Raw genomic sequence first — 22,684 nt, 5'->3', positions numbered from 1 at the left:
TTCAATGAAATCGATTTCCAATCCATCTCCTAACTGGCATGCGGCAGTAGTTTAAAATAATGTAGTCAAAACAAATAACAGTTGACAAAACAATAACAACAACAAGAAGATGGAGCAGTATTTAGACACATGGACAAGCTAAAACTAATAAAAGCAAATGGCTTAATAATTCATTTTTACTCATATTTTTGGGCTCAATGTTGAGGCTTTTTTTCCTGGTCCCAATATTAATTTAAATACATTGTTCTGACGAAATAAATTTAATGAAGAAAAATGTTATGTTGCAGGAGGCCTGTGCAATTTGAAGAATCTTTTATTATTGGAACTTAGCAACAATGAATTTGAGGGGCAACTCCCTCCATGCCTTGGCAATTTGACGTCCTTACGCACACTTTATCTTTTTCGAACTCGTTTTGAAGGAACCTTTCCTTCCTCACTCTTTCATACTTTGAGGTCTCTAACAGCACTTGTTTTTTCCGACAACAATTTCAGTGGCTCATTTTCACTCTCATCGCTTGCCAACCACTCCAACCTCAAAATCCTTGCCATTCATTGCTCCAACACCAACCTCAAGCTTGAAACAGAGAATCCCCGATTTATCCCTTCCTTCCAATTGAGGGTTTTCATAATCCGCAACTGCATTCTAAATGAAGCAAACAATAAAATAATGCCTACCTTTCTTCTTCATCAATATGACTTGCTATTTCTGTCCCTTATGAACTTGAGCATTTCAGGCACCTTCCCGTCCTGGCTTTTGACAAACAACACAAAATTGCATTATTTCAATCTGACCCACAGCTTGTTCACCGGTCCCTTTGAACTCAATTCCACCTCAAAATTGCTTCAAATGGAGTCTTTTGATATTTCCTCTAACCCCATTAGAGATGAAATACCTTCTCATATTGGCTTCATTTTTCCCAACTTGATCTCTCTTAACATGTCTTCAACTTTATTGCGAGGTTGCTTCCCAACTTCAATAGGTGAAATGAGACAACTGAATGATCTCGACTTGTCAAATAATAATTTATCTGGTTACTTGCCCCAAGAATTTGGTCAAGTTAACAATGAATTGAGGTTTTTGAAATTGTCAAACAACCACCTGAGTGGCCCATGTCTTCCCATAGGATCAAATTTCACATCTTTGTTGTTTTTAGATCTCAACAACAATAACTTTAAAGGAAAGCTTGAAGGTGCGGTCATGAATAGTACTGAATTAAGAATGTTGGATATTAGTGCCAACCAACTATCTGGTGAATTACCTAGCTGGATCGGAAACCTTCAACATTTGAGTTACCTCGTTTTGTCAAAGAATTCTTTGACAGGTTCACTACCAGAAAGCTTTTGCAACTTGACCGAACTTACATATTTAGACCTTTCTAAAAATAAATTCATTGGCTCTTTGCCAATCTGTCTAAATTTTCCATTGTTGAAGTACTTGCATCTGCAAAGCAACCATTTCAAGGGACCTCTACCTTCCACTTTGGCTAATTCCCCTTTATTGTTGACTTTAAATTTGATGAATAACAATTTTTCTGGTCAAGTTTCAAGATTGAATGGCTCATTTTTGAGTTTGAGGGTCCTCATGTTAAAAGGAAACAAGCTTGAAGGCTCTATTCCTACACGTTTATGCGAGCTCAAGAATATCGGGTTATTAGATCTTTCTCAAAATAAGCTTTCTGGAGGCATACCATATTGCTTGAATAACATCACATTTGGAAAGATAGATGCACGAAGGGAAACCGAAATAGGACATTTTATTGTGTTATGGACTACGAGATTGTCAGGGTATACATTTGACTTTGTGACTGGTGAAGTTTCTATGGATGAAAACAAAAAACCAAATGTTGCATTGTATAAAGACCAAGAGGTAGATTTTACAACAAAAAACAGGTATGAATCTTATAAAGGAAGCATTTTAAATTTCATGTCTGGGATGGATCTCTCAAGTAATGAATTGACAAATCAGATTCCTTCACAAATCGGATACTTAGGCACTATCCATGCATTAAATCTGTCAAACAATCAATTGAAGGGGCCTATTCCAGAAACATTTTCCAACCTCAAGCAGATAGAGAGCCTTGATCTTTCGCGCAACAAATTGACAGGTCACATTCCTAAACAACTAATTCAGTTGTACTCCTTGTCCGTCTTCTCAGTGGCTCATAACAATCTATCTGGAACGACACCTGACATGAAAAATCAATTTGCAACTTTTGATTCAGCCAGTTATGAAGGGAACCCTTTTTTATGTGGTCCGCCTTTACAGCAAAATTGCTCAAAAGCAGGAAGAAACAAGCAACCTCATCATTTGGAAGGGGATGATTTTCAAGATGCCTTTTTATGGAGTTTTGCTGGAGCATTTGGGGTCTTTTTTATAGGTGTCATTATAGTTCTTTATTTGAACCCTTACATTTGCAATTACAGACTACTCATACTAGAGAGAGCTGTGACAAGTTATTTGTTTGAGTGGTGGCAAAATAGAACAACGTTTTAGTTTTAGTTCATAAGATTCTGATCATGTAAGAGATGGCCTGGTGATCATCTCCAGAATAACAATAACCAAGTGATTGCTAGTTTTAAGTCTTCTCGTGATCAGGAAGGAAACTAAATTGAAATATTTGAATCATGACTTTGTCTCTCTCTACATGGTCGTCGAGTTCAATGATTGGACTTCTAACTTCGCGTTGTATGGTTGTTGACTATATGATAAGTGGTCGAATAAAAAAAAAAAAAAAAAAAGAGCAAGAAGCTGCCTTATAAAGGCTATTCACATTAATATTTCTTCACGCGCTCTGACAATATTATTGGAACCTTCCATTGAGCTGCCTTAGCCGCAGTCGGCGCCAACCCATATATATGTGTCATGTGTGCGTCTTACTCAACAATCTCCTTCTCAAAATCCTTCATTATCATATATCTGTTTCGTCTTTGCCTCTATGTTCCTATCATCAATATTTATTTATGGACATTGCTTTGCGAATTTATTCACCAAAGTATGTTGAAGTTGATTCATATGTTTAAGCATGTCTCTACGTACAGTGCAATCAAACCCAATTTTAGCACCTAACATACTATAGACTGTAACTGATAATGGAAATCTTCGAAGATTCAGCAACAGGTACCATCCAGCTCGTATTTAATATACCCGTCTTTGAATGAACAACTTTTAAGTGGACAATTTCCATCTTTATAGTTTTAGCAGTGTTGATAATACCAGCACTGAGATTATGGGTCGGCCTTACCCGCAAAAACTTAACTGGTTTAAACTTTCTTCGTTTCTTTTCTTCTTTTTCTTTTTCTTCTTTTAAAGAATCCTTGCAAAATCACATCCACGAAGAGATGGTCAATCAAAACATTATCGCATTGATTTCATGGACCCTTACGAATAAAGCTAAAGCCAGCTGCATGATTCCTTTTCATCATAACAGTAATATTTGTTTATTTGTTTTAACATCTTCAGTTTTACTGATATTCATATTTATAGAATTAGGTTTGATCAGCTTAGGATTTTGATGACCTTTGTCTGTGAAATTTCAGCATCAGAGAGAGTTGCATATATGGAAAGTACAGGTTTCGGGGAATTATGAGTAATAAATATGGTTAGTATGGAAAATTTGGTAATAATATATCTCAAGTGAAAAATGCATTGACTCTCCATTTCTTGCCATTCTGGAAGGATCATTGAAGACTGAAGTGAAGATATTGATTTTCCTTTTTTTTTTTTTTGGTTTTGATAGTTTCTTGAAGTAATTAGATGAAGTAATCATGCATCCACAAAGTCATTCATTTGTTTAGATGAAGTATTGCTCACTGTGTATGTAATGAGATCATGAAAGTTCAAAATATTGAAGCTTTATGTATGTTATTTTAATTAAGCTCTCTAAGTTTCAGAAGGTGCTCATGTATGCTCTGTAGCTCATAATGTTAGATTTTTGGGCTTGGATCCGCCCTTGATGGGCCGGATTATTTGACCGGTATAAAGAGAATATATCAGTCAAATATCCAAGCGATATCATGATATGTTTGACTTGGTCAAACATCCTGAATCATATCCAATCGGTTACGATATAAATCTAATTAATTTATATTAAATTAATTAATTTATATTGTATAGATTAAATATATATTAAGTATATATATTTAGAATTAATTAAGATTGATTCTGGATTTGAATTCAAAATATCATGATATTATGAGATAAGGATATATTATATCTTATCTCAGATTTTATCTGATGGGCTCAGTGGATATTTTTATGCTACCCAAAATATCCCTGACAAAAGCTATAAATAGAGGCTTCCCCCCATCAGTTCAAATCACTCCAGTAGTAGAGCTTTCCTACTATCTCTCTCTCTCTCTTAATTTTCTTTCTTGCAAAAGTGGTGCTCTGCTGTGCACTTAAAAGCTCAGACTTTTATAGTCTAGCTTAAGCGTGAGCTAAGGAGATCCGACCGACCCGACCCGAGATCCGACCCGGTATGTTTTCGATCCATTCTCCAATATTTTTCTTACATTGGCATCAGAGCCGAGATGTTCTTGAGGCTCTCAATATATGTGTGCATATATATATTACACGCTCATATTTTCCGCTGCACCGTGAATATGCCGTATGCCATTCGAACTGAATATGCTTGTGTTTTAAACTCAAATACACACTCCGTTTGAAGTTCGAAAACATTACTTGTTACTCCGTAAGATTTAAAAACGTGATCGAAGTCTATTTTCTGGAGCTTCCAACGTCGGCCGTTCGAACCTTGTTTTTGGGTCTTTAAAATTGATGTTTTTTAAAGAAAATAAACCCATAGAGTTGTAGAGCACGAAAATACGAGTCCATAGACACCTAAAATGCATAAAACGGAGCTCGGAGGAGGAAGATACGGCGGTTCGAAAATGGCGGGTCGCGACGGACCCGCCGGAGCTCCAGCCGGATCTGGGGCGACCCGGCTGGAGGTCAGGGACGACCTGACCAGCCCAAAACGGCGTCGTTTTGGGCTGGCCAGGACGCAGCGTTTCACTTTAAGTGAAACGCTGCGTTTCGGGTCCGTGGACCCGGATCCCCCTGGAAGTCGGGTCGGTAGACCGACCCGACCGACATTTAAAAAAAAAATTTATTTTAAAAAAAAAATAAATAATTTTTTTTGAAATTTTAAAAAAAAAAAATTTTTTTCTGAAAATTTTTTTTGGACGCGCCATGTGGGCGCGTGGGGTCCACCTAGGGACCCTTTGGTCATAAAAAGCACATATATAGACTCCTTGAGACGTGAGGAATCAGATAGGACAGGTCAGGTGACGGCGAGAGGCCGGAAAGGCGGCGCGTGTATGACACGCGCCGGTCCCGAGAGTGGGCGATCCTAGCTCTTTAAAAAAAAAAAAAAAAAAATTTTGCTTGTTGGGGCGCGTGAGGGCGCGTGAGGGACTATTTTTGAGCCCTGTTTGACCTGAAATATTTCTAAAATCATGAGCTATGAATTAATATATTATGTGCTGATTTTTTATGACTTTTTGGGTATGAAAAATAGCAAATAAATGTTTTGAATATTTATTTTTATATTTTTCTTAACTTGTTCTTTTTGGGTTTAGGAAATGGCCAACTCAAACTCAAATTCTAACTCCTCTTTTGGAAAATATCCAACTTATTCTCCTCTTTCTGATGCTCCGAAATCTTCAAATAATTATGCTGCCGAAAGTACAAATAAAAGAAAAGCGCCTCAATCACAAGTAAACTCTAATGTACCTGAGGGGAGCAGTGGTAAAAGGAAATGTGTTCCTGACCAACAAGAGGAAGAAGTCTGCAGACCCAAGGACATAAATTTAATAGAAAAGATAGCAGAAAAGCATGCTGATGAATACAAGCATCAAAAGTGCCTATTTTCAAAATTGAATTATTATGCTAAACAAATTGTCAATGAGCAAGACGCACTCTTTTTCTCAAATATTGCAATCCAGTACAGAGAGGAACTGGCAAGGAGGGGACACATATTTAGTGAAGCATTTTTCAAACAATGTCTCTGTAGATGCTGGAAAGGTGTTAAAGAGAGTTTGAGAGAACCAATGATAAAATATATCATGAACGAATGAGTTTTTGTTCACATTTGTATTTCTTTTCATTTAATGTTTACTCTTGAGACTTCATTTTTGGAATTATCCAATTTTTTGTAAACATTCATGCTTCAATAAATAAAGTTTTTTTTTATTTTCAAATGCTTTATTTGAGTGGGAGTTTCATGAGGAAAACTCCAAATTGGGGATATGTTCAAGGAAAGTCAAAGGTAAGAAAGGTAAGAGACTAACCAGGAGTAATGGGATGGGAGCCAACCTAGTTGTCTCCTGATCATGAAAATGGTGAGACTCTTACCCAGGCGACCTATGACCTACTTGAACAAAAGTGTATATATTGCATACCATACTAAAATGCATTGTTGTCTATGTGATAGCACGATGTCTCAAAGAGGAATCAAGTCCATTATAGCTGACCTCGTAGGAGGTGACAAGCTGAACGGAGACAATTACAGCATGTGGCGTCGTAAGATATCGTATGTCCTCGAAGAACAAGAAGTCACTGATGTGTTGACTACTTTTCTTCCAGAGCCTGAGGCAAATGCATCGCGAAGGGACCAGGACGGCTACGCGGCCTGGAAAAGAAGGGACACTATCGCCAGAATAACCATGCTAAGTGCCATGACTGACGATGTGTTGGTGCAATTCGAAACACACCCTTCAGCCTCTGCCATGTGGGCAGCACTGAAATCCGAATTTGACGGTACCTCTGCTGCGAGGCTTAGGAGACTCACCGTCAAACTTGATAATTTCAAGCTGGGTCCTAACACTCCCATAAGGCATCACCTAAGGGCAATGCAGAACTTAATAAGGGAGCTTAAGGAAGCCGGAGGCGCTTATCTGATGAGCAACAGATTCAAGCTGTCATGAGATCTCTCCCAGCAAGTTGGGATACCATGAAGCACACCATTACTCATAATGAGAGTATAAAAACCTTTGCTGATGTAGCTCGCCACCTCCAACTGGAGGATGATCGGATGGAAACTGTGAAGCCTGTCAGTAAGGCATATTTAACTGAAGGAAAGGGAGGGACAACCTCCCAAAACCAGTCCAAGAGAAGCAAAGGCTCTCAAAATAAGAAAGGCGGCCCTAAAGTGAAGAAGGGAAAGAGTCCCTTCAAGAAAGGCAAGAAACCTGCAAAGAAGCGGAACATAGCAACCATCAAATGCTATGCTTGCCAACAAAAGGGACATTATGCCAAGGACTGCCCTGAGCAGAAAAAGGTATTGGATTCAGATTCAATACATTTCTCTTATGTTTCTAGCACTGCGTTTATTGCTGAAACTAATCCTGTTTGGGTTATAGACTCAGGGGCCACAGACCACGTGAGCAAGGATCGTGGGAACTTCACAGAATTTCGTCGGTTACCAGCAAGAAGCAGATGGCTTTATGTTGGGAACAACGCGAGAGTAGAAGTCAAAGGGATCGGTACTTGTGAGCTGACCCTGCATGGAGGAAAGACCCTAGTCCTGCAAAATGTCCTCTACGCTCCGGAAATCCGACGAAATCTTGTGTCTGTTATTTCCTTAGTTAGATTTCATTTCAATGTCTTTTTTCATGATTTCACAGTAGACATTTCGTATGGGACCAATTTTCAGTTTCTGGTTATGTTTCGGATGGTTTCTTTGTTTTAGAAAATTTCAATGATAATTTTTCTAGTTCTTGCTATGCGCTTTCTTCCGATGTCAATTACGATATATGGCACGCTAGATTAGGACATATTGGTCAAGAACGCATGACCAAACTAGCAAAAGAGGGTTTGCTAGGAAACGTGTCCAAAAAGGAAATGTCTCTGTGTGAACATTGCCTTGCTGGCAAGAGCACAAGGAAGCCTTTCGGAAAGGCAACCAGGGCTAACCATCCTCTTGAACTGGTACACTCTGATATTTGCGGACCAATGAGTGTTAGGGCACGTCACGGAGCATGGTATTTTATTACCTTCATCGATGATTCTTCCCGATATGGCTATACTTACCTGATTTCCCACAAATCTGAGGCATTAGAGTGCTTTAGAAAATATCTCAATCTAGTGGAAAATCAGCTAGGTTCAAGAATCAAAGCCTTAAGAACTGACCGAGGCCGAGAATACCTCTCTGATCAGTTCAAGGAGCTCTGTGAAGAAAGGGGCATTGTTAGGCAACTAACAATCCCTGGCACTCCTCAACAGAACGGAGTTGCTGAAAGGAGAAATAGAACTCTCCTCGATATGGTTAGATCAATGATGGCACAAGCTGAGCTTCCAACCTCATATTGGGGAGATGCTCTTTTAACGCCACATTCATACTTAACCGAGTGCCTTCTAAATCAGTCACAACAACCCCTTATGAATCATGGACAAACCGCAAACCGGATCTAAGCATCCTAAGACCATGGGGGTCAGCGGCCTATATTCGTGATTCTTCCCATAAATATGACAAGCTAGAACCAAGGGGCAAAAAGTGTATCTTCATAAGATACTCTGAGAACTCTAAGGGGTATGTCTTCATTGGTGAAAATGATGACGGCTCAGTGACTGAGATAGAGTCAAGGGACGCAACATTCATAGAAACCGAATATCCTAGCAGAGGGAGTATTGATCGAACAAGCCGTCTTTATGAGGATGATGGCAATGAGGTACAACAAAGTGTTCCTCAGTCTACTGATCCGAGTGGGAGGGTTGAACCATTTTCACAACAAGGTTTAACCCAGTCACAGGAAGTAAGTCCTGCAACAACCCCACTTAGGAGAAGTAACAGAGACAAAACCCTAAGAGACGCTTCTCAATTGAAGGAGCAACCTTCATCGTTAGTCCAGAGCACGATGAAGAAGACCCCGTAAGTGTTAAAGAAGCACTAACAGGACCTGCTAAGGAAAAATGGCAGAAGGCCTTACAAGAGGAAATGGATTCCATGGAATCCAACCAAGTATGGGAATTAGTTGATCTACCACCTGGCCGAAAGGCAATTGGGAGCAAGTGGGTTCTCAAGTACAAACGTAAGGCTGATGGATCAATTGATAAACCCAAAGCAAGGTTAGTTGCCAAAGGGTATACACAACGGGAAGGAGTGGATTACGCAGACACCTTCTCACCTGTTGTACGTTTCAACTCGATACGACTGATACTGGCTTTAGTAGCAAGTTTAGACTTAGAGTTACATCAGATGGATGTAAAAACCGCCTTCTTGAATGGAGAACTAGATGAGGAAATCTATATGGAACAGCCTGAGGGCTTCATACAGAAAGGGAACGAACAAAAGGTTTGTAAACTATTGAGATCCATTTATGGACTCAAGCAATCATCTAGGCAGTGGTACTTAAGGTTCCACAAAGCTATAAGCTCCTATGACTTTGAAATGATCGAGGAAGATCACTGTGTTTATATCAAGCGGTTTGGAGACAACTTTGTCATTCTATCCCTCTATGTTGATGACATACTACTGGCTGGTACCAATCTTAAACTAATAAAGATGATCAAAGAGTGGTTATCCTTGAACTTCGAGATGAAAGACATGGGCGAAGCAGAATATATCTTAGGCGTTAAGATAAGAAGAGATCGTTCTAGAAAATTGCTGTCATTGTCACAAAAGGCATACATAGCAAAGATTCTTGAGCGTTTCAATATGAGAGACTGCAAGCCTATGGATACCCCTGTGGTTAAGGGACATAACCTAAGTGAGGAAATGCGCCCTACAAAACAATGCGATATAGAACGCATGAAGAGAGTCCCATACTCAAGTGCCGTTGGCAGCCTAATGTACGCCATGTTGTGTACCAGGCCAGACATATGCTTCGCAGTCGGACTTGTGAGTCGATTCCAATCCAATCCAGGAGTCAAACACTGGGAAGCTGTAAAGAGGATTATGAGATATCTAAAAGGAACCATGGACTATGAGCTATGCTATCAAGGAAATGGCCTTCGTGCGGAGGGTTATTCCGATGCTGATTGGGCAGGAGACCTGGACGAGCGACACTCGACGTCAGGCTATGCTTTCCTACTGAATAACGGAGCAATCTCCTGGAGCAGCAAGAAACAAATGTGTGTGTCTCTTTCATCCATGGAAGCAGAATATGTAGCCTGTTCTGCAGCTGTCCAAGAAGCTGTGTGGCTCAAAAGATTCTTAGTACGATTGGGAATCCATGGTGGGAGTGAGGGACCAACTCTGATTCACTGCGATAGTCAAGCAGCAATCGCCTATGCAAAGGACCCTAAGTACCACAATCGTACTAAGCATATAGACATAAAGTATCACTTTGTAAGGGATATGATCGCTAAGAAACAAGTGACAGTTCAATACTTGTCCACTCATAAGATGTTGGCAGATCCCCTAACCAAGCCTATAGCTAGAGATCCTTTCGTTAAGCATGTAAAGGCCTTGGGCATGCGTAGAGCATGATGTATTGAACTCCTTTTTCTTTTTGATCCTTTTTGTTCAAATACACAGGCACAAGGCATGTTGTACTGAACCTTTTCCTCTTACTTAGTAATTCAATGCATTTTATCCAGTTCAAAGAAATTTTTCTTGTATATTTGTGTATTTATACATGCATAGGCACAAGGTATGCAATACAATTATGTCGTACAGGTCACAAGGTTGGCTCACTCACACGAGCAACCGCCTCGCTATGTTCTCATGGGATATAGAAGGTTAGACAGCAGATGATCACCATGAGATGGTAGAGAAGAATCACTGCACAAATGTCACCTCAGCTAGACTGAGATGAGACCCATAAAAAGTTTGGGCCGAATCATGGATAATGTGTCATCCATGAGACCTGTAGCCAGACAAGGAACTCTTTACTAGTGAGACGTCATATATAGTTGTGATGAAAGAGCTCCTGGTTCAAATGTTGGAGTACATTTGGAACTTAAGTCTGTACGGTGCTATTAAAACCAAAAGCGACATACTCCACTTAATGGATTGAGCACCGTAACATGCAATTCATACTGCATGAGCTCACTCAAATCCGCAACAAGGGACGTAGATGGAAGATCCCTGATCCGTTACGATGTGAGTCCCAGAAAGCAAATAAACCTTTCATAATGCCCTTAAGACTTAGACAACATCACAAGGTTTTGGTTTAGTGACAGCTACTCTAGCCTAAACCCCATGGTCAAGAATGATACGATCTAACGGGTCAAGACTGAGAAAGCGACTATGCCAAATCTAAATGATGAATAGTCAGAAGGAAGGTTTATCCTGAAATACACATCTACGTTGGTGTCTGTGACATGTCCCTTGCAGGTTGAACAGAACAACTAAGCAAGTGTGGATACCATACGTATAAAAAAAAAGGCAATCTGAGTAAACAAAATAACTCGAGAGGGATTAGATATGCCACAAGTAAAGTGTATGGATAAAACTAGGGCATTCGAGGCAACAAGCATACAATTTGCAGGTATACCAAGGGTGTTCTTGTGTGCTGGTCCTGCATAAAGGATTCCTAGTGCACAGGCGCCCGAACCGATGACGTCATGCCCACGCGGTCACGGCAGACACCTAGTATGAAGCAATGAAAGATTTAGCTATCGCACGATGGACAGCCCATCAAGTGCGAGTGGGAGATGTTAGATTTTTGGGCTTGGATCCGCCCTTGATGGGCCAGGATTATTTGACCCGGTATAAAGAGAATATATCAGTCAAGTATCCAAGCGATATCATGATATGTTTGACTTGGTCAAACATCCTGAATCATATCCAATCGGTTACGATATAAATCTAATTAATTTATATTAAATTAATTAATTTATATTGTATAGATTAAATATATATTAAGTATATATATTTAGAATTAATTAAGATTGATTCTAGATTTGAATTCAAAATATCATGATATTATGAGATAAGGATATATTATATCTTATCTCAGATTTTATCTGATGGGCTCAGTGGATATTTTTATGCTACCCAAAATATCCCTGACAAAAGCTATAAATAGAGGCTTCCCCCCATCAGTTCAAATCACTCCAGTAGTAGAGCTTTCCTACTATCTCTCTCTCTCTCTTAATTTTCTTTCTTGCAAAAGTGGTGCTCTGCTGTGCACTTAAAAGCTCAGACTTTTATAGTCTAGCTTAAGCGTGAGCTAAGGAGATCCGACCGACCCGACCCGAGATCCGACCCGGTATGTTTTCGATCCATTCTCCAATATTTTTCTTACACATAAGAATATTGCAAACGCCTGTTGTCTATATACTCCTCTCTGCTTTGGCTTCATACCTCTAAATCAACACAGAGAAAGAGTAGGATGGAGCATGGAGTGGGCAAATAATTAAAAACTGTTTGACGAATGGTATTTTTAATTATTTGAGAGATTCGTTTTGTAAAATATCAAGTTTACCCTATATAACTCTTGGGATCACTGATTATATATTGACTAGCCATTATTGTCCCCTATGTTTGGTTATGACACAGTTTTGCTGACACGTAATTCCCCCGTTGGCTAGCTAGCCATCCTATTTGTGACAACCGCTCTTTCAAAACCATTTTAGATTAAATCCAACAATTTATTTGAATGATTAACCATGATAGAAAAGAAGAAACCTTAAAATTTTAAAATCGCTATCATGGTTAAAAGAAATAAACTTATAATAAGAGTAACATCGATCGTTACCTTGGGCCTTGAACTTCCAAAGTCCAGAAATATCATTCAACCATTAGCCCAAACCAAACTTATATTTTCAACCATACGAACTGATAAATCAGTTTAATATAAACTATAAAGCTCATTAATCAAAAGTCAACACTTTCAAAGGAGCGTCACACGTAGAGTCTAAAACGTCTCGGGCTTCCTCACGGCCCTATTATACCAGATAGTAGTAATTAAAAGTATTATTTCACATCATGATAGTAGATGAGCCCTATGTGGCAATATATAACAAGTCAGCACATAGAACAAAAGCAGGGAGGCTATACAAGCTAATCAGTACACTATGCCTCCGGAGCCTTCCCTGATGGGCCACCACCTGAACTATCGCCTGAAAATGTTAAACCACGGGGTGAGACAAATGCCTCAGTAACCAACTTTCCAACTCATCATACATACTAACACGTGCTCGTGAGGTGTCAAGTGGGATAGTTATTAATTCTCAAGAACTATAGATATATCCATAGAAATATAATTTCAATCATTCAAACCCTCACTATGGGGGCCAACACACAAGCCACATAAGTCTATCCCTCACTCTGGGGGATCAATCAAACATATGGGCCTATCCCTCACTCTGGGGGACGAATAAGAAGCCATAAAAGCCTATCCCTCACTATGGGGGACGAAAGAAAAAGCCAACCAATGTGCACCAATGGCGGCCTTACCACGTGGTAAGATAGGACTCAATCCCAAAATCCAAATAACAACCAATCATTTATAAAATAATAAAAATGTCTCAATTTTTTCTCAGTATAATCCATAAGATATAAATCATATATCTTTTCCAAACTTCTCAATCACCATTCCAAAAAATCCCACAAGACAATTTTCATAGCTCAAAAGATATAACATATATACTCGAGTTCCAAATATCAAATATTATTCTAAAAATAGCAAAATACTCACAAACAACATATTAGCACATATAACAAGTGGAAAGTGGTTACCTCTCACCAAAGCAATACTAAGGATTACCACAAGGTCAATCCTTTGCTCACCCAATAACTAATTTACACAATTAATATAACCACATATTAATATAAACTAATTAATTAATTAATTAAACTTCTTTATATTAGTTAAATTTCTAATTTAATTAAATTTTTATTCTAAATTCCCACAACTCTCATAACCCAAAAATTATTAAGTATTTTAGAAACAACTTAAAATTTCTAACAACCCCAAATTATTTATTTACCATCTCCATATTATTTACCTTAATAAAAAGGATTTTCAACAATTTCTAAATATAAAATTATTATTTTCTAAATTCTAAAAAAATCCCATTTTAAGTTTAAACCTCAAAATCTAACTTTCAAAAATTCAATAATACTTCAAATATTTATAATAAATAATCTAATCAAAACTTTAATGGTATAACTACCATATATATATATCCGTAAATAATAGACTTTTTAGCTACAATAATTATTTTAAAACCTCCAGTCACCCAATAAATAAAACTAAACCGATTAAAACCTCAATAATATATCAAACAATCCAAATAAATTGCTTAACTTGAATTTAATCGGTAAAAATATAATATAAATCATATATGACCGATTTTTCAACTAGAAAAATTAATTTAAATACTAAAAACCAACAAATGGACAAATCTAACCGATTAAAATTAACAACTCATTCACTTCTAAATTTCTATAGTCATCTTTTGTCAAAACTCAATACTTATATCATATGTAAGTCTCAAAATTTTCTCTAATCACTAGGGTAATACTACTATTAGGAAGCATAAAATATATATGAAATATTTATGAAGAAAGTTTGATGAAAAGAGATAATTTTATGTACCTAAAATATCTTCAAAGCTTGCCTTCTGCTTCACCGGTATGCTTCTCTCTCTCACACACACTTCGGCCCTCTCTTTCTCTCTTTGATCAATCATATTGTCGATTAAATAACAAAGAGATAGATTCAACAGATATATACATTTATGAAGTAAGTTATAGATCAACCAATGATAGAACAAATGATCGATAAATGGTGAAATATAACTAAAATGATTTTATAAATGGAAATACTTCTAAGTTCATTACAAACTTATTTCCTCAAAAAATGTGTGCCTTCGTATCTTTTCAAAAGAGAATTATATGATTAAAGAAGGCTAAGAAAAGCTTGAAGATATAATGAACATATGGTTTATGAAGAATCATCGTGAAGAAATATTTGAGTGATGAAATAATGCATTGATCGAACAAATGATCGAAAATCGTTTGATCGATCATATTATCGATTAAGCTAAGCTAGAGTGAATACCATTTTCAAACTATGATGATCAAACACTTCTTCGATAAAGGGTTGATCGAACAAGTGATTGAAAAGTGGTTCAAAGAATACTTTGATAGTGATGCACAAAGATTCTTGATGATCGATTAATAATTAATTAATTAAGTGATCGATAAATGACTGTAAAAAGTTTGTGCTTTCAAAATACCAGAGTAAGGCTTTAATCGAACACGTGATATGAAAAGATGATGCAGAGACCATGATGATCGATCATATTATCGATAAAAAGATGATTGACTGTGAAAAATCTTGTTTTGCAAAATAACGCAGAATACTTTGATGGAACACATTATCGATTAATCAGAAATGTTTTGACGCATAAAGTTCAAATAAGTTATCAATAAAATAATAATCGATAAAGTGATGGATAATGCAAAAACTATTCAACACAGTAAATAAGTGAAAAAACTTTACCAGTTATCTGAGTCATCATCGATTATCTCTTGATCGATCAGGTGATCGATAAACGTTATGTTATACTCGTGGTAGTTTATGACTTTTCTTAACAGTTTATCGATCAATAAATTATTGATTAAATGATCGATAATTTGCTGCAACATCTTACACTCAACCAGTATTATCAATAATCGATCATATGATCGATCAACACATAAGTTTGAATTAACTAACACATTATCGATCAAACTTAACAGTAATTGATTCAAAAAGAGCTAACAATGATTTGACAAATATTCCATTAACCAGTGATCGAACATTTGATCGATTAACCTAACAATTTTATAGAGAAACAGAAAAAACTTATTTTATTATTATCAAAACCTTTAAATCTAACAAAAATTACAAAGACTAAAACTAAAATTGGATTAAAATGTAAATATGAAAATGATATTAACCCTATTTTTAATACTAATTAGTGATCCTACATTCAAATATACCCGACTAATTTTCTTACCTTTTTTTACTCAATTTTAATGCTCGACAATATTTTGAACAAAATTGCCTTTAATTAGAAGATAGCTATACTCAAAGTTTGAATCTTTAAGCTATTGCTTCAAGTTTTATAAACTTTTATTGATGGACTGATTAAACAAATTTGATGAAAAAAATGGTATGTTGCAGGAGCCCTATGCAATATGAAGAATCTTGTATTATTGGGCCTTTCCTTGAATGAATTTGAGGGGCAACTTCCCGCATGCCTTGGCGATTTGTCGTCTCTACGTACATTTTTTATTGGACGAAATCATTTTGAAGGAACCTTTCCTTCCTCACTCTTCCGTTCTTTGAAGTCCCTAACTGAAATTTTTCTTTCCGACAACAATTTTAGTGGCTCATTTTCACTCTCATTGCTTGCCAACCACTCCAACATCAAAATCATTATCATTTCATGCTCTAATGCCAATGTCAAGCTTGAAACTGAGAATCCCCCATTTATCCCTTCCTTCCAATTTAGGTCTTTCGGAATCCACAACTGCACTCTGAATGAAACCAACAATAACAAAATGCCTTCCTTTCTTCTTCATCAATATGACTTGCAAGATCTACGGCTTAGCAACCTGAACATTTCAGGAACTTTCCCATCCTGGCTTTTGACAAACAACACAAAATTAAATAATTTCAATCTGACTCATAACATGTTCACTAGTCCCTTTCAACTCAATTCTACCTCAAAATTACTTCAAATGGAGTCTTTTGATATTTCTTCTAACCCCATTAAAGATGAAATGCCTTCTCATATTGGCTTCATTTTTCCCAACTTGATTTCTCTTGATATGTCTTCAACTTCATTGCGAAGTTATTTTCCATCTTCAATAGGTGAAATGAGACAACTGAATGATCTTGACTTGTCAAACAATAATTTATCTAGTTACTTGCCTCAAGAATTTTGTGAGGGTAACAATGAATTGAGATTTTTGAAGTTGTCAAACAACAACCTGAGTGCCCCATGTTTGCCCATAGGATCAAATTTCACATATTTGTTATTTTTTGACCTCAATAACTTCGAAGGAAAATTTCAAGGTGGGGTCATCAATAGTACTCAATACAAGTGCCAACCAATTATTTGGTGAAATGCCTAGCTGGATTGGAAATTTTCAACATTTGAGTTCTCTCATTTTGTCCAAAAACTCTTTAACAGGTTCACTGCCAAGAAACCTTTGCAACTTGACTAAACTTACATATCTAGGCCTTTCTCAAAATAAATTCGATGGCTCTTTACCAAATTGTATGAATATGCCATTGTTGAAGTACGTGCATTTGCAGGGCAATCATTTCATGGGACCTATACCTTCTATTTTGGCTAATTCCCCCTTACTGTTGACTTTAGATTTGATGAATAACAACTTTTTCGGTAGAATTCCAAGGTTAGTTGGCTCACTTTTGAATTTGAGGGTCCTCAAGATAAAAGAAAATAGACTTGAAGGCTCAATTCCTATACATTTATGTGAGCTCAAGATTATTAGATCTTTCTCAAAATAAGCTTTCTGGAGGCATACCATATTGCTTGAATAACATCACATTTGGAAAGATGGATGCACCAAGGGAATCGAAATAGGAAGTTTTATTGTGCCGTGGACCACAAGATTGTCACAGTATACATTTATCCCCTTGACTGGTGAGATTTTTATATCTAAAAGAAACAAAATGTTACATTGTATAAAGAGCAAGAAGTAGCTTTCACAACAACAAAAACAGGTATGAATCAATGTAACATTTGCAATTTGGGATCTATCATTTGGGGTCTTTTTTCTAGGTGTCATTATAGTTCTTTATTTAAACCCTTACATTTGCAATTACAAACTACTTGTATTAGAGAGAGCTGTAACTAGTTATTTGCGTGGGTGGAGGCAAAAATGAATAGCCTTTTAGTAGTTTACTGGCAGTGTTTGCATCCCACAGTGACATTAACGCTGCAGTAGATAACAACCAACAAATGGGCGATGCTACGTGTTCGGAATTTATGAGCCAACATGAATATGAAGCTTCCCAAATCTGCAACCTTTTTTGGAGTAAGGAAGAAATGATCCGGAAAGAATTTCCATGGGAAAATGGTGTTTGATCCCTCGCTTGTTTGTATCTTTGGCTCTCATTTCAAATGGCGAAGCAAAGTAGATAATATTGTCAACTCTGAGAGGGAAACATAGACCATTCAGCAACCTTGGACATGGAAAGGTCGATCCCTTCCCCGAATCTACCCTCTACCACGCGCTTTCACTGTTCATAGCCGCCCACCATTCACCCACCTATGCCTATATATGTGTGCGCGCGCATTCTATATAGCATTTTAATCTCATCTCATTTTCGAGTCTACCTGCATCTTTCATATAGTTCAAAAGAGCATCGTATTCAGCAATCATGAATCATCATTACAATCAGCAAGGTCCTCCCAGTAAGTTCTCTCTTTTGCAACAAGCTACTGCTCTGTTATATCATTATAATGTGTTTGTGAATGGGGTTAACAATGTTAATTAATGAGATTATATATGTTATATGATGAATTGGCAGTGTCATATCCTTCACCTGTGATGGCATATCCACCGCCGCCGACTGTGAGTGCTCCTCCATCGATAGGGTATCCTTTGAAGGATGATGTTTCTTGGGACCCAAAACAGAGTGTTCCACAGAAGACCACAAGCAGGGGTGATGGCTTCTGGGAGGGATGGTGAGTTTGCAAAATATCTCTGTTCTTTAATTTTTTTTCTTCTAATGAATTCTTATTGTTTTCTTCATTTCTCTTCAAATTGACCAATCCCTAATATTAACCTCTGTCTCTTTCTCTTCTTCATTTCAGTTGTGCTGCTCTCTGCTGTTGTTGCGTTTTGGATTGTTGCTTTTGATTGCTTTCTTTGTTATTTGTTCTTGCTAGTCCCTTTTGATTTCATATTTTTTTCTCATACAATTTTTGTACTCCTCAGAATAATAATGTAAAGGGGCATGTTTCTTGTAATAAGTATTATATTCACATTCTTGGAACTGAATTCAACTTATGAAATTAGCAAACCTAGTTCTGTGCTTATTGTCAAGAGTTCAAGGATGAGAAACTAACAATCTCTTTCAGGTCCAAAACAGAAAATTGTTAGCAATGTAATTATCGAAATATATAATATCAAAATTACCTAAATGAAAAAAGGGTTAAATCTAGATAGTTTCTATCAATGGGCACCTTTCATTTATATCCCTTAAGAATTCAAGTCCGAAATGTTTAATCTTTGTTAAAAATGTTGTAATGAAATAGTATTGTCTTTTGTGAATTGCAGGTAGCAAAATCTTCTGAAATACAATCTGGACCTGAATATCTTCTTTGATATAAATCCTTGAAAACCTTTGGAAATATTCATTCCATTTTTCCAGAATAATGAAACCGCCTATATAGTGACAGATTCGTGTTTCTTTGGCATATGTTTATAAATTTCCATATCTGGTTGGGTGACCAATCGAGTCATCAGCCATAAAAGGAAAGTAGTCACGTGAGCCAAATTCAAAGGGACGGAGCGACACTATTTTTGTCAAACCAAAAACGAATTTGGTCTCACCTCAAAGTCAATCGGTCAAGTTTGGCCGCTTTATAAATGCCTAAACTTCGCTGCTTCATCACGTCTAAGCAATTCCCTCTAATATTATATTGCATTAATCAAATATGTACCGCTTCCCCGATCTCTATGTAGCTCACAAATCAAGATTTCTGTTGATTTTATAAATGAAGTAATTGAGTTGTCTGTGGTCCTCGTCTTGAATCTTTTTTCCCCCTCTTATGGTCTGTCTCCGTTATCTTTCTGTGCCCTTTGGGTAAATAAACACAGAGAAACAGAGCAAGAAGCAGCCTTATAAAGGCTATTCACAGTCATCTTTCTTCACACTGTCACAATATTCGAACCTTCCTCGAGTTACCTTAGCCGCCCCTGCCAACCCATATGTATGTGTGTGTATAGCTTAGCAATCTCTTTATCAAAATCCTTCATTATCATGTCTATTTAGTCTCTGCCTCTCTTTTCCTATCGCAGTTTGAGTGATTCCTTCAAGCTTCTTCACAGTTTGTCCTGTAACAGGTTATAATACTAATGAATGATATTACGTTTACCAATTACCAGTGATTTCATATTCACCACCAATGGGGTATCCTTATCCCTCCAGGGATGCTGTTTCTGGGGATACCCAACAAAGGGTTCCACAGAAGACCACAAGTAAGGGTGATGGCTTCTAGGAGGGATGGTGAGATATCACAAGTCATTATCAAAGTCTCTCTGTTTTTCGTTTAGTAAATAGATGTTTTTTTCTTAAAATATTATTGCTAATCAAGTGTATTGGCTAGAACTACTATTATTAGAAAGACTATTTTAAAAAAAATGTATAAATATGAAAAATAAAGTGGATTGGAATCTTATATTTAGGACCGAAATAAAAGTTAAACGAGGTCTTATATTAAGGACCAAAGGTAGTATTTAGCAATCATGAATCATCATTACATTCAACAAGATCCTCCCGGTAAGTTTTCTCTTTCACAACAAGCTACTACTCTGCTATATCATTATACTGTGTTTGTAAATGGGATTAACAGTATTGATTAACGAGATTATATATTATAGGATGAATTTGTAGTGTCATATCCTTCACCGGTACTGGCATATCGGTCGCCGCCGACTGTGAGTGCTCCTTCGCCAATGGGATATCCTTCTAAGGATGATGTTTCTTGGGACTCACTACAGTGTTCCGCAAAAGACCATGAGTAGGGGTGATGGCTTCTGAAAGGGATGGTGAGTTCCCAAAATACCTCTGTTTTTTAAAAAAATTTTAAATGAATCTTCATTTCTTTTCCAATTGATCATTACCTGATATTAACTTTGTTTTGTCTCTTTTTCTTCTCTTCATTGCAGTTGTGCTGCTCTTTGGATTATTTGTTCTTGCCAGTCCCTTTATTTGGTTTCATATTTTTTCTCACACAATTTTTGTACTCCTTATAATAATAACATAAAAGGATTTGTTCCTTTGTAATAAGTATTATATTCACATTCTTGGAATTGAATTCAATTTGAGTTACGAAATTACCAAACCCAGTTTTGTGCTTTTCTCAAGAGTTTAAGGATAAGGAACAAACAATCTCTTTTAGGTCCAAAACAAAATGCTGTTAACAATCTAATTATAAAAATATATAATATCAAAATTATCTAAATAGAAAAAGGGTTAAATCAAGATAGCTCATATTCAATGGACACTTTCCATATATATTCGCTTGAGAAGAATTATAGTTCGAAGTGTACATTAAAATAGCAGCGATATATGCGGAAACTAATTTGAGTATTTTAATATTTTTTCTCTCGTAAAATTTTGTACTTCTCGGAATAAGATTGTAAAGGGATGTGTTCCTTGTAATAAGTGCTTCATCGGTTATAATTAATTAATTTGAGTATATTAAATATGTTAGTTAAATTAGTTAATATGATTTTTTTTCTAAAACATACTAAGTATTTTTTTTAATTCCCTATTAGCGGAGGAATATCAATGAGATTAATTTAGAAAAAAATTAATAAATATTTAAAATAGGTCTTATATATAAAACTAAAATAAACTCTTAAATTAGGTCATATATTAAAAACTAAAAAAGTATTATATTCACATTCTTGAAACTATATTCAAGTTATGAAATTATCAAACTCAGTTTTACGCTCTTTTTCAAGCATTCAAGGATGAGGAACAAACAATCTCTTTCATATCCAAAATAGAAAATGGTTAACAATTTAATTATAAAAATATATAATATCAAAATTATCTAAATGAGAAAAGGGTTCAATCTAAATAGTTCATATCAATGGTCACCTTCCATATATATATATATATATATATATATATATAATTCAAGTTTGAACTGTACATTAAGATGGCATCGATAGATATGCAGCAAACTAGTACCACAGGCATAAGTAAATGTAATATTTTTTTAGGATTAAGGTGTAATTTTCATTCTGATCTTATCTTTCAGGTGTAATTTTGCCTCTCATACTTTTAGTGATACAATTTTGACCTTGTTCTTTTTCTGTACAATTTAAATATTAGAAACAAAATTAACGCACCTCAAAAATAAAAGATAAAGAGCAAAATTGCACTTCAAAAATAAGATCAGTAACAAAATTGCGCCATTGAAAGATCAGAGGCAAAATTATGCGTTAAAAACAAGATCAGGGTGAAGATTGCATTTTATCCCTATTTTTTATCGACAAAGTAAATGTAACCTAGATTCACAATCTTTTAGCATCTAAAATATACAAAGAAAATTGGCATATATATGTTGATCTTTGTTAAAAATGTTGTGATGAAATAGCGTTTCGTGTCTTGTGAATTGCAGGTAGCAAAATCAATTGGTCAGGTTTGGCCGCTTCATAAATGCCTAAACTTTACTGCTTTCTCACGTGCAAGTAATTCCCCCAAATGCTCTGTTACTGCTTCCTTGATCTTATAGCTGATGCCACCTAATGGGACGAAATAATTTGTTGTCTTTATAAATGGAGGGAGTAACTGAGTTGTCTTTGGTCATCATCATCAATGTTTTTTCCCCCTCCTTCTCATGGTCTGCCTCTTTATCTTTTTTGTGTCTTCTGGGCAAATAAATACAGGGAAACAGAGCAAGAAGCAGCCTTATAAAGCCTATTCACATTCATATTTCTTCACGCGCTTTCACAATATTATTCGAACCTTCCATTAAGCTACCGTAGCCGCCACCGCCAGCCCATATGTATCTGTGTGCGTGTAA

General features: G+C 36.4%; 1 long non-coding RNA gene across 1 annotated transcript; it reads right to left on the bottom strand.

The window, feature by feature from the left end:
• Positions 1-476: 476 nt before the first annotated feature.
• LOC114719771 (uncharacterized) lies at positions 477-20,988 on the bottom strand. Its single transcript, XR_003737934.1, has 3 exons — positions 20,978-20,988; positions 6,372-6,374; positions 477-706 (listed from the first exon to the last, which is right to left on the bottom strand). It is a non-coding gene; the product is annotated as an uncharacterized LOC114719771 (long non-coding RNA).
• Between the last annotated feature and the right edge of the window lie 1,696 nt (positions 20,989-22,684).

This window comes from Neltuma alba, unplaced genomic scaffold, assembly GCF_004799145.2.
Source record: "Neltuma alba isolate B1F8T4 unplaced genomic scaffold, ASM479914v2 tig00002178_pilon, whole genome shotgun sequence".
Classification (NCBI taxonomy): domain Eukaryota; kingdom Viridiplantae; phylum Streptophyta; class Magnoliopsida; order Fabales; family Fabaceae; genus Neltuma; species Neltuma alba.
Note: the sequence above shows the minus strand (reverse complement) of the source record. Positions and strands in the feature narration are given on the sequence as shown.